The sequence below is a fragment of the Vanellus vanellus genome (assembly GCF_965231255.1).
Source record: "Vanellus vanellus genome assembly, chromosome: 1".
NCBI classification, from domain to species: Eukaryota; Metazoa; Chordata; class Aves; order Charadriiformes; family Charadriidae; genus Vanellus; species Vanellus vanellus.
In genome coordinates this window covers 213,760,589-213,777,748 of record NC_138905.1, presented here as the reverse complement: position 1 = coordinate 213,777,748, position 17,160 = coordinate 213,760,589, and positions in this window count along the sequence as shown.

Sequence of the window (17,160 nt, the reverse complement as noted above, 5' to 3'; positions counted from 1 at the left end):
GGCAGATCTTTAAGGATGCTTTCCACAGGGCACATGAGTTTTCAGTCCCCAGGTGAAAGAAATCAGGAAAGGAGGACAGGAGACTGGCATGGCTGAGTCAAGACCTGATGGTCAAACTAAAGGGCAAGGAAGAGATGCACAGGCAGCGGAAGCAGGGACAGGTGCCCTGGGAAGAGTATAGGGACACTGCTCAGTTGTGTAAGGATGGGGTCAGGAAAGCCAAGGCACTGCTGGAGCTGAACTTAGCAGGGGATGCAAAGAATAATAAGAAGGGCTTCTACAGGCATGTCAGTCAGTCAAAGAAAGCATAACCCTCTCCCCTTGATGAGCAAGACAGGAAAACTGGTAACAATAGATGAGGAGAAGGCTGAGCTACTCAACAGTCTTCACTGGCAACTTCTCTCCCCACACCTCCCAAGTGGATGGACCACAAGGCAGGGACTGGAGGAGAAAAGTCCTGTAAGAGAAGAGCTGGTTCATGACCATCTGAGGAACCTGAACATAGAAAAGTCTTTGGGACCTGATGAGATGCACCCCAGAGTCCTGAGGGAAGTGGCTGATGTAGTTGCCAAGCCACTCTCCGTGACATTTGAAAAGCCATGGCAGACAGGTGAAAACCCCGGTGACTGGGAAAAGGGAAACATTGCACCCATTTTTAAAAAGGGTAGAAAGGAGGACCCTGGGAACTACTGACCTGTCAACCTCATGTCTGTGGCTGGGAAGATCATGGAACAGATCCTCCTTGAAGCTATACACAGGCACATGGAGGGGAGGGAGGTGATTTGAGACAGCCAGCATGGCTTCACCAAGGGCAAGTCCTGCCTGCCCAACTTTGTGATCTTCTATAATGGAGTGACTACATCAGTGGACAAGGGAAGAGCTACAAATGTTGTCTATCTGGACTTCTGTATGTCCCCACAACACTCTTGTCTCTAAATTGGCGAGGCATGGATTTGATGGGTAGGCTATTTGGTGGAGGAGGAATTGGTTGAATAGTTGCATCCAGAGGGTAGTAGTAAAAGGCTCAATGTCCAGATGGAGACTGGTGAAAAGCGGTGGCCCTCAGAGGTCTGTACTGGGATCAGTACTGTTCAATATCTTCATCAATGACATGGACAGTGGGATTGAGTGCACCCTCAGCAAGCTTGGCAATGACACCAAGCTGTGTGGAGCGGTCGACACGCTGGAAGGAATGGATGCTATCCAGAGGGACCTGGACAGGCTCGAGAAGTGGGCCCATGACAACCTCATGAAGTTCAACAAGACCAAGTGCAAGGTCCTACATCTATGTCAGGGAAATCCCAAGCATAAATACAGGCTCAGCACAGAATGGTTGGAGAACAGCCCTGAGGAGAAGGTCTTGGGGCTACTGGTGGACGTGAACCGACAATGTGCGCTCACAGCCCAGAAAGCCAACTGCATTCTGAGCTGCATCAAAAGAAGCATGGCCAGCAGGTCGAGGGAAGTGATTCTCCCCCTCTACTTTGCTATTGTTACACCCCACCTGGAGTACTGCTTCCAGCTCTGGGGCCCCCAATATAAGAAGGACATGGACCTGTTGGAGTGGGTCCAGAGGAGGAGAACGAAGATGATCAGAGGGCTGGAGCACCTCTTCTATGAAGAAAGGCTGAGAGAGTTGGGGTTGTTCAGCCTGGAGAAGTTCAGCCTGTTCCCCTTGGCTCAGGGGAGACCTTATTGCGGCCTTCCAGTAGCTAAAGGGGGCTATGGGAAAGGTGGAGAAGGACTCTCTATTGGGGAGCATAGTGGTAAGATGAGGTATACTGGTTTTAAACTGACAGAGGGTAGATTTTGATTCAATATTAAGAGGAAATTCTTTGCTGTGAGGGTGGTGAGGGACTGGCACAAGTTGCCCAGAGAGGTTGTTGAGGCCCCATCCCTGGAGGTGTTCAAGGTCAGATTGGAAGGGTCTTTGAGCAACCTGGTCTAGTGGGAGGTGTCCCTGCCCATGGCAGGGGGGTTGGAAATAGGTGATCTTCAAGGTCTCTTCCAAACCAAACTATTCTATGATTTTTTGAAACTTCCCTGTAAAAGTGTGTTTTCCCCCAGGAAGGAATATAAAAGAATTATTCCTTTGGGAACTGGTTCTGGCTAAAGCTCTGGTAATTTGAGCAGTAAGCAACAGGTAGGCAATGTGAGAAATGTAAACTTCAGATGACTTTGGCTATGTAGAGCCCATTGCCTTCAGAGACAACATGCTACTGAGAATAAAATTTCTGCTTTGAGTACTCTGTGTACCTATTCTCTTGCGTATGTGATGGATTTTTTTTGTGCTTTGATAGCCTTAAAGAAGACTGAACTCTTTTCGTCTCTTTTCAAACCTACCTGGAACACCATCAGTCCAAAGGCACACTGAGAACTGGAATGCTTCTGAACTTGTCTCCTGCTGAGAACAGGAAAAGCTCAATGAAGGTCTCCACAAATTTCAAAAGGCAAGACAGGCTGCTTGAAAAGTGATGCTTGTTTGAGATATTGGTTTTGTTTTGGGTTTGTTGTTTTGTTGGTTTTTTTTTTTTGCTTTTTTTTTGCTGTAGCAAACTAGAAAGAGACAAACTTTTCCAGAAGGGAATAATATTTTTTATTAAACTAAATGATACAGCTGGAAGAAACCAAGCACATCTTAGGAGTGCAAAGGACTGGAGAAAGTTTTATGTGCCTTAAAACTTGCAATCTGATCCGATACAAGGTATTTCTTCTCCCTACAATGCTTCTGTTGTTTATAACCTTGGAGCACCATAAGTATAACAGAAATTTATATTTATTTGATATTGCAAAGCTGTGTGTAATAGAATAGCCAGTAGGGCTCTGGGAAATAAACTGATTTCATCTATAAGGAAACAGTTAATACTTTTTCTTGATTCAGAGAACAAACTTGAACTCAAGTCCCATATATTTTAGCTCTTTGTTTGGCTGGTTGACAACCTGCAGTGGAGTGCTTGCTTTCTCTATGATCTGAAAGTCAAATCTGTCCAAGGTCGGAGTGATCCCTTAGTAAAAGCTTTGCCACATAAAGCTGCTTTCTCATGAAGAGCCAATTTTGTGAAATCAACATTTTTCTGACCAAGAACATTCTCTCACAACAATTTTTGTTCTGTTCTTTATCAGGGATTGTGGAGACAGGCATAAATAATCAGGAATAAAATAAATAAACAAAAAGCTGGAGAAAAAATAATGCTAAAAATATATCATGGTATATCCTTGATCACAAACAGTTTCTGTCAGCATAGACTTTGGAGTGGGAAGGAAGTCGAGTTTCTAAAGAAAAACCTTTTACTTTCCAAAGGAGTTATAAGTGATAGTAAAAACTTTCAAGAATGATCTCCTTGTACAGAGGAAATTGGTGTCTGGGTACTCAGTGTGCCACATCCTTAGTCTAGGTTGCTTCCTAAGGCAACCTGAACACCATTAATTTATAAGCAGATCCCTAGTAGAGCAAATGTAGCGTGCAGACAAGCAGTAGTAACTGAAGCCTATGTGATACTGGCCACCAAGGAACATCAGCTTACGTGCTCCTAGCCGTGCCATCCTGGCATACACACCTTCTTCGCAGGCTCATGTATCTGGTTGTACCCCAGAACACTGAGAGCAACAAACCAGACAGAAGCTGGTTGTGTGCCATCTTTGGTGGAGCCATACTGGGAGCTGAGAAGGAGGCATCTTGCCTTTTTGCTTCTGGGATTTTGCTCTTTCAGACAAAGCGTAGGAAGAGATTGGGGGATATTTTCCTACTGACCATAATAAGAGTTCATTGCCTTGCGTTCGGTAAGGTATTCTGGACAGCTGAAAGATAACCAGGTAACCGTCTCTGTTCATAAATCCTGGTATAAGGAGAGCTCAGATAGTCCTCAGTTTAGCAACAAAGTTTGCTGCTTCTCACTTTAAGTACAATTCAAGAGCTTCTACCTTTTTCCCTAAGTGGGTAGAAGCACTCATGTAAACAAGTAGCTTTGTAGCTCCATGGCTTCGGTAATGAATGTCATGTTCTGGGTTTGCATCATTCCCAGCAGATTTGTCTATCAGTAGTGTCCATGCTCTTGGCTTTTTCTGGTCAAAGCAGCAGTTGAAACAGAAGCAGGTATGAGGGACAGGGAACCTATGTCATCTTTCTTTGTGGGCATGCAGACATGTTTATTGGGATAAAATGTCCTGCTTTGAATGCATTCTGGTTTTCGTTGACACTGCCCCCAAGGAGAGCTGTCTCTGTCTCCATCTCTTCTATCTGCGAGCTGCTCAAACTCAGCTCAGAAGATCAGTTTTCTTATATTGAACAGCTCTGCCTTCTAAGTAGATCTGAAAACAAAGCATTCATGGGACTACTTGCCCTTCAGAGGGAGGCAAAAAACCAACTATTAAATGGCTGTTCAAGGAGTGCTGTACATCTTGGACAGCAAACAAGATGTAGGTCTGGAAAAAAACCAACAATACAGTGTATATTTTGTGTTAGAGACTAAATAAAACGTATGCATGAAGGAGATGAATTACTATTTCACAGGTAAGGGTAGTTCTGTTTCCACACATGTGAGCGTTCGATTTTGAAACTGCAACTTCAAAATCAAGGTTTCCTGCCATTTTTGTGAATGCCATTATAGACCTTTTAGCATTGGCAGACAGACCAAGCATTGGGATGAAGGAATAGAATTATGGACATTGTAGTTGATAAAATGTGACATAGCCAAAGTTTGCTAATAACTAGTAATGCTTGTAAGGGAACTGCTCTCCATAGTTGATTAGCATATATTATAACACCTGGCAAGTCCAGATGGTTTTAAGCAATCATCTGTATCCTCCAAGAACATTATGGACCTGAAAACATTTAGAGCAGCATCCTGGTTAGAGTAAAAGGATGAGCCAGGTGCACTAGATATGAGGAATGAACAACTGATTAGGTTTAGTAAAACCTGCAAAGTTTTCAGAATAGATTGCAGGTTTCATTAGTAAGACCAACAGGAAGAAGGGATCCTCACAGAACTCACAGTTAGATCTGCAGGGGGAATTATGTCGCAACATGCTAAACACTATGGTGCAATGTTTTCATCAGCCTTTTAACCCAGTGGAAGCTGCATGAGAGTATGGCACCTCAAAAGGGGATCCACCAAAGTCAGCCTGGTGAAGAGGAAGATGTCTGAGCCCATCAAACACTGGAGGAAAGTATGTATTAAATCCGTTTCTCATAAGGATTTAGATGCTTACTGTGGAGATTGGGTCAAGCACTGCTCCTGCTTTCAGCTGCAAGAGGAGGTGGTTGTGGCATTTTCTCCCAGTGCCTAGTAATGAGAATATGTGATTTTGATCTTTTCCTGCCTCAGTAGATTGGAACCTATATCACCAGCAACCTGGACTACAGCCTTCTGCACCAAAAGAGGAACAGTTCTTTCCTGCCTACTAAAACAGTTTCACCTCAATAGAGCAGTTTTCGATATTTAATGAGTTAGAGAAGTGTGAGCAAGGCTATAGCCTTCTGGAGAGGTGTCACCTGGAAAAAACAACCCAAAGTTTTTATTTACTGATGCAGTAAATGTGTAATTTATATCACACAGTTTCTCTCTGTAATGTTACTTATGGTACTACCAAAGGGAAACAGTCTACTGGAAGGTTTCAGCAAACTGCAGGTAGGGTATACTCCAGTGGTAAGAACAGTTGCCTAGAAGATGGAAAGTTTCACATCCCTGAAGAGAGACTGGAATATCCCTTACTGCTGAGGTACTAAAGAAAGGGAAAGATGACCGCCTCTTTCTACAGTTTGATTTTTCTTTTCTTTTTTCCGGGGTCTGACTTCAAAGCAAAGGGAGGCTTTGAAACTGCACTGCGGTGGGCTGGACTGGTTTCTGAAGACAAGGTGGGCGTTTGTGCCCAAACTGATGGTAAATAAACAGAAAGACTTCTCAACAGTTCTTTAAACTTTGGAGCACTCTAAAGTCCCTGCACACCTCCCAGTCTTATATGACAGTTTTCTGCATGTTTGTGTCTTCACCCAAGCATAAGCAGAGCTTCTGGCTCCAGAGTGGTGAGGCGCTTACCTGAGGCTTTTGGGAAGCGAAGAGGCACATCATTCCCTTACAGCTGGATCCATTCAGCTTGCTCAGAAGGTGCCAAGCACCTATCAGCAAGAGTAAGACCCTCCAGAATTGAAGTCAGTTTAAAAAAATACTTCTGCAACAGGAGGAGAGGACAGCCTGTTCTCCCCAAATCTTTTACAAATGGCCTGTTAGCTTGCGTTGTTGCCTATGAGGTGAAAGGCGTGGACATTATGTAGCACGCCTCTACTGCAGTCTACATAGTGCACAATTGATAATTAGGGAGATGATGTAGCGTTTTGTGCTAGCTTTCATCCTCTGGTAGGATAGAACTTCTTGTGTTTTCAATGTGTGTTTTTTATTATATAAAGTTCATAACAACATTGTGATATGAGTAACTTGCACAACATTTCAAAAAGTGGGTACCAAATCTTGCAATGAACTGCCTAAAAGGAAAAAAAATGCAAATAACGACAACACGTTTGAAACTGCCCGTTCTGCATTCTAACTAACATCTAATTTGATAAAGGAGTTATTTGTTGTGATTTTTTTTGCTTCTTTTTAAATGCAGACTGGAATAACTACGTTTTATTCTGAGCTCTGCTTTGGATTCATAGGAATTAAGACTGAGAAGTCAATGTGGTATTTTTATAGTTCTCATTAGATTTTGAGAAAACCAAGTAATGCCTGAAACAAGCTTTCTTTAGTTGTCACCTTTTGTATTCTCTCTTGTGAAAGAAAATCCAACTTTTGTAATAACGTGTGTCTGTACAAAGCACACAGAGCCAGCGATAGGCCTCTGCATGGTACAGCTGGAAGGAGACTGCAACAGGAGACATAACTCCACACTGCAGCTTCTTAGAAAGTGATTCCTGGATGGACTAATTATTTCTCAGGTTGTAGATTGAGGTCAATATTAGTAAGTAAAATAAGAAAAAGTGGTTAAAGAAGGGGTTAAGATAGGAGAGTTGGAGTTAGATATCTGTGCTTATAATGATAATAAATAAATAGGAAATCTTTGTGTTGCTGCCGAAGTCTCTGAGTACCTAAAAAATGCTCTTTGGCTAAGGCAAGTCGCAAGAGGAAAGAAACAATCTAATGTGAAAACACCTTGAGAAGGCAAATGTATAGAGAAATCGGGGGGGTTACGGGAAAGGTGCTCATCGTGGATCATGCCGCTGGTCTGTGTACTTATTCCATTCCTGCTGTTGTTAGAGACAAACGTGATTAGCTTCACTAAATTAAGTCAGGCATCATTCCCATTTCTACTTAACTACGTACTTACAGAAACAGAGTGAAGTTGGAAAGAGATCATAAAATTAAATGAACTGGTCTTTTTCTTCAGCGTGCACCAAGCCTGTGCCTAGACATCCCCGAGGGAACTCTTGTAGATATGTCATCACTCTACCCTCATATTATTGAATGTAGTGCTTTACTTGTCCCACAGCACTAGTGAAAACCCATCTTTCAGAGTCTACTATTTACCCATTAGCTGTAATCCTTTATTTAAAACTAAATAAATACATTTAAACATAAATGATTGAAAAATAAAAAGGAATAGTTGGCTAGGTGTATACAGAGCTGTTTGGAAACAGATTTGTGCACAGCTAGCCAACTATTCCTTCTGCACATTATAGAAAATGTATGACTAGGAAAAATATTTGCTAGCAATATAAGTCATAAACATGTAATAATAAGTAACAATAAGTATGTAATATGCAATAAATACACATTTGATTATTTAGCTTTACATATAACACACACTATGCAGATAGCTTTTGAGGTCCTGTTTACTTGCATTTGAGAAATCTTTATCAATGATGCATGTTTTTAACTGAGGGACTTGGTTGTCATTCTTATACTTCATACCCATGCAAAAAGGGCTGTTCTTCAAGCTTTGAATGACTGAAGGCAGCCCTTTCAGAAACTCTAGGGCCAGATTTAATGGACAAACAAATACATATCAGTGTCAATAAATGAAACTATTACTTGCTTGTTTGTGAAGACTGGAAATAAGTGTAGCAATGTATGATGAAGTTAACTTGACCAACGGTAAATCCTGCTGTCTAATCTCTTGTTTCAAAGATCAAAATATGCTGTCTCCATGAACTATGAAGTGGTTTCAAGAGGTTGCCTTCAAATATATGGCTTGTTGAAAATAAGAATTTCAGCTCCAGAAGAAAACAAAGCTCCCACAGACTTTACTGTGGCAGAAGAGAGATGGGCAAGCACACTGCCTGAGCAGAGTCTTAAGTCTTGTACTTTCAAGGATTTGTCTCCTTGCATTGTCAGTTTTAGTTTGGGTGGAGAAGAACCAATGCGGTGATTGTGGTGGTTTGGGTCTTTTTCTTTGTTTTATTTTGTTCTTTAGCAATATAAGCTGTTTTATTTCCTCTCAATGGGCCCGGACTGATGGTAGAGTCCTTGTGTCCTCGCCCCAACAACTTTCTATCTAAAGCAATCCATATCAAACAAAATGTCTGAGAAAAACAGATAATTCATTGTGTTTTGATTGAATCAGAGTGTCTTTCTAAGAGGCTCGGGGCCAGGTCATCATCTGGTATAAATCCATTTAACATTAACTTCATTGGACTTGCACCAATTAATGACAGATGGAGGTCCAAGCTATTAGTACCTTTGCAGAGAGTATGTTGCCTCTGGACAAGAGCTATTCCAGTTCTGTGCTGGTAGAGGGTCTTGAGCAGTAGGGTCAGGCCATGGCTGGACCTCTGTATAGTAGATATTATTTGTTTTCAAGTGAGTGCCCAGAACATCTGGCCTCAGCAGCAGTCAGATGGTGTAGCTCCTTCTGGTCCACAGAGGTCAGATCCAGATGGATATCACATTGTTACAGTCAGTCTAGCATGATTTTTGTCTTCCTTTCAGAAGTGTTGCTTGGATGGAAATCCAGCCCGTATGGTATTGAATAAAACACTTTATCACTTTAGATTTCTCTTGTATTTATATGTCTACTCCATTCAGATATTTGTCTCTATAGCACATGTGTTATCTATTGTCATTTTGTCCACTTCAGATCCTAAGAGAGAAAAGGAATACATATTATTGCTATCAGGCTGATGACCAGCACCTTAATAGTTTTTTCCCGTAACATTTCAATGAAAATTAATAAATGTGGTGTCGTATTAGCTTAATTTTGAAGAATCACATAAAAAGAATATTATCCTGGGTTAGCAAACATACTGTGTAAACAGCAATTGCTGTGGAGACCTAACTGAGTTAAAGGTAAAGCATATTAGCTAAGTGTTTGCAGCCCAGATAATTCACAAAAGGCTTATGGGCTCTTCAGCTAATATTTTCCTCAATCATCACCTAAAGGAACCGTGTTGACTTTTAAAACAGGGAAATACAGACTGACGGACAAATGACTAATTAATTTTATACCAGAAAGTCATAAATATTTTGTTGCTCTTCTTCTAGAGATTTGTAGGTAAACAGACATTTCGGCAAAATCTAAGCTGCTCCTGAGATACAGCAAAAGGAAGGTGGTAAATTTGTGGTTCCACGGTTCTGGGCTGCTGTGGTGGCAAAAACAACTCCAGAGCATGAGGACCTGGCTTGCTACAGCCTTGAACTGCAGTGCAGTTCTTTGGGAGATCCTGCAGTGTAGGCTGCTCACAACAGACTTTTCGTGCCTTTCTGTGGGAAACCTCCCCAAGCTGCTTTATGGAATTTAGACTACTTTTAAGAATGGAAGGAAAGATTCTGATCATTTAGGATGAACTACTTATCTCATATAGGGATGTCAAATGGCACTTTTAAAAAAAAAAAAAAATTGTTAAATGAATTTTTAAGTGAAAGAGCATGGGCTGTGGCTGATAAAATTACAGTTTTGCCTTCAAAAGAGACTGCCTGAGACAAAAGGCCTCTTCATCCATTTACATGTGACAATAACCAGAGTAGGTCCAGTCTTGGATAGTTTTTGCAGGCTGAGAGGGAGAAAGTGGAGCATACCAAACACTGCAGACAACTCTTATGGAATGAAGAAGGTGAAAGGACAATAAAACATGGCCAAGTCACAAGTTACAAGATGCTTGAAGTTCTCATTCCTTAAATGTAATTCATAACATAGGTCAGAGCCTCAGCTGACATCAACAGAGGTGTGTGACTGGGCCAAATGGTGGTCAGATGTGTTTTTCCTGCTGTTCTACTCTTGAAAAAATAAGGTCCTTTTCTAGGTAGCTTATGACATGATCTTCTCTTGGTCAGGCTGTAGGAAAAGCACTGAGGGTGGACCGCATAGCTGTTTTGTTATTGAATTAACATAATAGACTTCTTTGTCCTTGGTCCCTGTATATATGGTCTCAATCACAAATAAAATGGACCAGGAACCCATCTCAGACACTGAAGACAAATGGCACGGCATGCCTTGGATCTACAGGAAGGAAGGTGATCCTGCCTCTCTACTTCGCTCTCGTTACACCCCACCTAGAGTATTGCATGCAGGTCTGGAATCCTCAGCCCAGGAAAGACATGGACCTGTTGGAGTGGGTCCAGAGGAGTGCCATGAAAATGATCAGAGGGCTGGAGCACCTCTCCTATGAAGACAGGCTGAGAGAGTTGGGGTTGTTCAGCCTGGACAAGAGAAGACTCTGGGGAGGCCTTATAGCAACTTTCCGGTACCTAAAGGAGGCCTACAGGAAAGCTGGGGAGGGACTCTTTATCAGGGAGTGGAGTGATAGGATGAGGCATAATGCTTTTAAACTGAAAGAAGGGAGATTTTGATTTATTCTATAATTCTATCATTCATTCTATAGTTCAATGATTCATCTGATTTATAGGTCCTTCTCATACATTTAAGGATAACCGACCCATCCAACTAGTCATTCTCACTGAGATTCTCTACGCTCTCTTCAGATCATCCATATTCTTTTGGAAAAGCACTTCTCAAAAGTGCCTATCAAGCTTAGTGAAAGTGTTACTAGGACTGAGGAAAGTGAAGGAATTACTTAGCTCATAGGCAGCTGTGAAATTCAGCAGAAGTCTCAAGAGTAACCTGACTCCATCTGGCCTACTTATCACCTTTATAATCCTGCCAGTGCATGATGAGGTTTCTCAATGGCACCTGTCTAAAAGAAAACAAGAAACAAACCCAATCTTCTAAATTAGTTCTTTGTTTTCATTTGGAGCTTATTTCTATATTCAGATCTTTTTATAATGACCTTGAAAAATCATTGACCATAGGGTATGGTCTTCACACTTCTAAATGTGACTTCTACAGTGTTCATCACCATCTTTGGTCTGGTTGCAAAATTACTAAGACGTTTATAGGATCTGTTTTTTAAGAGTTGTAAATTATGACATGAGCTGACCAGTCCAGAAAATTGATTAGATTAGCAACCTGGATATATGAGATGTTTACTACTGGATTTAAGTGGGAAAGGAGAAGAAAAAAGGCTCCATACAGTTTTTCAATGTACCTTCTATAGGTCCCAATATCCCAGATAGACATCGATAGCTCTTCCCTTGTCCACTGATATAGTCACTCCATCATAGAAAGACACTAGGTTGGTGAGGCAGGACTTGCCCTTGGTGAAGCCATGCTGGCTGTCTCAAATCACCTCCCTCCCCTCCATGTGCCTGTGCATAGCTTCAAGGAGGATCTGTTCCATGATCTTCCCAGCCACAGACGTGAGGCTGACAGGTCAGTAGTTCCCAGGGTCCTCCTTTCTACCCTTTTTAAAAATGGGTGCAACGTTTCCCTTTTCCCAGTCACCGGGGTTTTCACCTGTCTGCCATGACTTTTCAAATGTCATGGAGAGTGGCTTGGCAACTACATCAACCAATTCTCTCAGGACTCTGGGATGCATCTCGTCACATCTCATAGATTTCTGTATGTTCAGCTTCCTCAGGTGGTCACAAAGATGATCTTCTCTTACAGTGGGAGGGACTTTTCTCCTCCAGTCCCTGCCTTGTGGTCCATCCACTTGAGAGGTGTGGGGAGAGTGGTTACCAGTGAAGACTGAGGCAAAATGTTATTGAGTGCCTCAGCCTTCTCCTCGCCCATTATTACCAGTTTGCCAGTCTTGTTTTTTGGGGGGCCACACTTTCTTTGACCTTCTTTTTCTAGCTGACATACCTGTAGAGGTCTTTCTTATTATTCTTTGTGTCTCTTTCCAAGTTTGGCTCCAGCTGCGCCTTGGCTTTCCTGACCCCATCCTTACAAAACTGGGCAGTGTCCCTGTACTCTTCCTAGGATACCTGTCCCTGCTTCCACTGCCCGTGCACCTCTCTTGCCCTTTAGTTTGACCAGCAGGTCTCGACTCATTCATGCCTGTCTCTTGCCCTCCTTTCCTGATTTCTTTCACCTGGGGATTGAGAGCTCTTGCACTTTATGGAAAGCATCTTTAAGGAAGTATGAAGCAGTGCCACATGAAGCAGACACGTCTGCCATCCCCACAGGTACAGTGGGGAACTGAGAGCTCTCCAGAACATTTGGTGATTTCTTCTCACCTACAGAATGCCATTGCAGGGGCTGAGAGCATCCCTTTCACTCCGCTACAAGATTCCTTGCAGTTTGGGGGCAACACTGCAACCCCAGTATGTGATAACCAGGCACTCTTTCTGGCACAAAGGACGTGGCAACAGCTTTGTTTTGGGAAAATTCACCCTTTCATTACTTTTTTTTTTTTTGCAGTTGTCATCTAAAAAGCAAGAAAGGCCTTAATAAAAGACATCTTATAATACTGGTGATGCTCTACAGTGACTAAAGTTTAGAATAAATGTGAATGAGTCTCTAGTGCTCTAGAAGCTGCAGAGGAGGAACAAGTTCTTTTGAAAACACTGCTATCAGGAAACAACAGAAACAGAAAAATGCAAGTGTCTATTCAGACGATAAAGGCATAAGTGACTGCCTTCAGGTCTGGATAATCCTCAAGCCATCGGGGAGCTCTAAAATTCTACTTTCTTTCCAAATATGTAGCATTATTTGTCTTTTTCTTTTCCCTTGCTTGTCTGAAATAACTGCGAATAGTTAAAAATTATCACCCAGCATAAGCGCAAACTCTTCCAACAAACAGGAACGGAGACCATTGTCACTCTCATATTGATATGATGAGAGGAGGAAGGCCTATTAAACCTTCTTTCTGATCAAAATTTGAGATAAATCCTACTAAATATGAAAGATGCCTTTGAATGCTTTTAGCCCCACTGCCTTTTGAAATATTCTCTGTCAGCTCACTTACCGACCTGCAGCAGTAAAATTCTGTAAAGAGTTTCTCTGAGTTAAGGAATTTCTTTAAGTTATAGGGTCCCCTTCTTCTTCCTACCTCTGTCCCTCTCTTCTTGAAGGGATCTTCCTTTCAGGTGTTGTTCCAATGGACAACTGAGACTAAGAGTGTCCTTTTCAACTTGCAAAAGGGTATTCCCCAAGCACAGAGTAGCAGACAGTGAAAGAGCTTCTGGGTCTGTAGGGAGATGCCTGGTTGATCTTTGAAAGCATGCTTTACTACTGATAATAGTGTCAACTCATGCTAAAAAATTACCAGTTACACAATAGTTTATGGCTACACTGTTCTACAAGTTCTCGTTTATGAGCACATGCATGTTCAGGACTGAAGATGGTATTGTGTGTTGTCCCCAGGCATCGCTAACCATTCTGAACAGAGTGCACCGTCCCAATTCATTCTTTCATGAATTTTCCCAGGTAAAGTAATCTGCAGAGGAAACAGGGTGGTGAGGTTTGGTGGGGAATATGGCCTTATACATGCACAATCCACGGTACAGACTTTAGTTCTTGTTAGGTAAACTACAGGGCATTTTCCTCGTGAAGGATTCTACCAAAACTGCAGTTGTCCAAAACATTGTGTCAAATTCAAGCATTTTTTTTTTTAAAAAGATGATCCTAAAGCTCATATACTAGTGCAGTATATGGTGTGTACAAACTCTTCCAATCAAATAAATCAACATCTCCCAGTTGATCATGTCTCACCTGAAACAACTAGTCTCTAATTTTGTTTTTGTACTCTGTATATTAAAGTGAAGAGCTTTGCACTGAAAGGACAGATCATGAGTTCTAGTTTGTTTATTTCTTAAAAAAGCTTGTCAGGGGAATCTTAAAGGATGAGATGCATTTTCCAGTCAACAGTTTAGTCAAAACGATGTGTAAAGCCATGATGCATAAACCCTGTGAGGGTCAGTTCAGTCTCTGAACTGTTTGTTTTTATGAGTGCCTGCGGTGCAGTGACTGAAGAGCTTGTTTCAGTCCTGTAGCAGTTTAACATGTAGGCTTTGCCCTGACATGGAACAGGTGAATATAAAGTTCAACCTGGTGGCGCATAGAAGTTTCTGTTTCACTAGGCACTGCACAAAAGCACAGTAGGAGACAATCCCTGCTATCAGGAGTGTGCAGCCCAAATGACCAAGACAAGAAAGAGATGTAGAGGGAGATAAAAGAGCTTTGTTAAAGACACACAGCTGGTGGCAGGTATCTAAAGGGCTTTTCTGGTGAAGGTAAATGGCATTTCAGGTGAGAAGACAATTTTTTAAGGTGCAGATATTCTTCAAGAAATGTACCACACACATTTATAACTATGTATTTTTGTATTATAATAATTGTGTAGTCATTATTTACAACAACCTTTGTAATAAGAAATAAGTTTCTTCACATTGTCTTGGTGTCAACATGCATGAAATGCCTGGGAAGCTCTTTGAGGATGGTAGTTCAAGAAGCCCAATGAGCTGGCTGGGGGGCTGCACCTGAAGGACTGGCACAGGGTTTGGCTAAGAAATGAGGATGAGCTGTATTCAGCATAAGCAATGAAAGGATTGTAAGAAAATGAAGGGGAAATAATAAAAAATAAAATACCTAGTTGAAAATTTGAACAAAGAGCTGTTTTATTCCTGAAAATGCAAAGCCTTTCTACTTTGTGCTGTAACTTAAATCTTAAGTAAGGAAAAAGACGCCATGTTAAATTTTTCATTCGCTGAAGGTAAAACCAATGCTACTGTAAAAATTTCTTACTGGTTACTTCAATGAAGCTTTTCAAATTATTTATTTAATACAACATTTTTGGAATGAAAACCACCAACTACATAAAGAGGAAAAAAAAACCCCAAACACGGGCCTGTTTCAAAAACAATATATATACACAAGGAGAGACAGAGTTCAAAGTTAAAGCTAAAAATTTCCACCAATGACTCTTGTAGTCTGTTGTGTTAATGTCACCCATATGTTTCATCAAAGTCTTCTCCTACCCAGCAATTTAAAGTGCATTCATCAGGAAAACAAACAGAAAAATCTGAGCTGTATAATTCATCATCCTGCTACATTTTTGCCCATGTAACATAACCCTACCTTAAAGCTTAATGAGCAATTTGTCTTGTGGGTCTAGCAACAGCTAAAATCTCCTTGTAGTGATATAAATCTTGATGGGTCTGGATGAAGTGGAAAAGATCAAAATACAGTGCCAGAGAACTGGAGAAAACAATCAGAATAACTTCTGTAACGTAATTTAATGTATAGAAATATTTCCTATGTATATTAGCTGAGTTCACCGGATTTGGTAGCACCAAGTTCATTCTGTTGGTATTGGCTACTAGGTTTAGGAGTGGTGAACAGCAGACTGGCTTTCAGGGTTTATATACAGATAATATGTACAATAAGATCTTACAAAGAAATGAAGGTCTGCTTTACAGAAAAATGTTTTGAAGCTTTTTCCCCAGACTGCAAACTAAATGCTACTTTCAAATTTGGAGCAGGTAAAAACTCATGGAGGTAAAAAATTGGTTGCTTTGTTATATCCATAGAAGACACAAAGAAGACTTAAATCATCTTAAGAATTAAACTGAAAAATGGGAGACTTTGATTAGGTGTTAGAAAGAAGTTCTTTGCTCTGATGGTGGTGAGACACTGGAATAGGTTGCCCAGGGAAGTTTTGGATGCCCCATCATTGGAAGTGTTTGAGGCCAGGTTGGATGGGGCTTTGAGAAACCTGCTCTGGTGGGAGGTGTCCTTGCCCATAGCAGGGGGTTGGGACTAGATGATCTTTAAATTCCCTTCCAACCCAAACCTTTCTATGATTCTGTGATTCTGTGATCATTCTCACCGAGATTCTCTACGCTCTCTTCAGATCATCCATATGATCATCCATTTCTTTTGGAAACAAGGTTCTCAAAAGTGCCTATCAAGCTCAGTGAAAGTGTTACTAGGACTGAGGAAAGTGAAGGAATTACTTAACTCATAGGCAGCTGTGAAATTCAGCAGAAGTCTCAAGAGTAACCTGACTCCATCTGGCCTACTTATCACCTTTATAATCCTGCCAGTGCATGATGAGGTTTCTCAATGGCACCTGTCTAAAAGAAAACAAGAAACAAACCCAATCTTCTGAATTAGTTCTTTGTTTCCATTTGGAGTTTAATTGTATTTCCAGGTCTTTTTATAATGACCTTGTAAAATCATTGACTGCTCATTTCTTATTTTTTGTACATGCTGGTCTTAAAATCTGAGTCAGGGCTCTATATTAGAACACCCTATTTAGTAATAGCAAGGTAGATAATTTAATTTTACATTGGAATAATATAATCTTCGTGCTACCTTTCTGTTTTTATTTATAACCAAAGAATTAATCTCCTTTTGCCCTTCCTCTGCCTCCTAAGACCTGAGAAGAGAAAAAGGCCTGAAATCTCTCCTGGTTATAGAAATCTTTGTGTAGAAGTCTCTACCAACTTTTTTACATAGTCACAAATATCGTTGCGGTCCCATACTGCAGACTTTCTTCCCTCTTTTACTTACTCCAGCTTCCTTACTGCCTCTGCTGTACAGTCAGTCTGTCATCCATCAGCTCGACAGCACCTAAAAGCCCTCCAGCCCTGTTTGTGCAACACACCAGTACAGGCACACCAAGCTGAATCTCCCATGCAGTCCATAAGATGCGCACCTCTGCTGTAAATAAGCAGGATATTTGTCATCTTTGGCTATTTCTGCCCATGAAGGTGCTGTGAGATTGCAGGCTGAAAGCTATTTGCTTAGAGTCATATTTAAGATTTGCAAAGGGCAATGCTTTTTATTTCTTAATTTTCAAGGCATTGTAAATGCCAGGATATGCAAATGTAGGATATGAAGCTTGGCAGAAACAATAGCTCTTGGAAAACATCATTAGGGTAGCTCGTG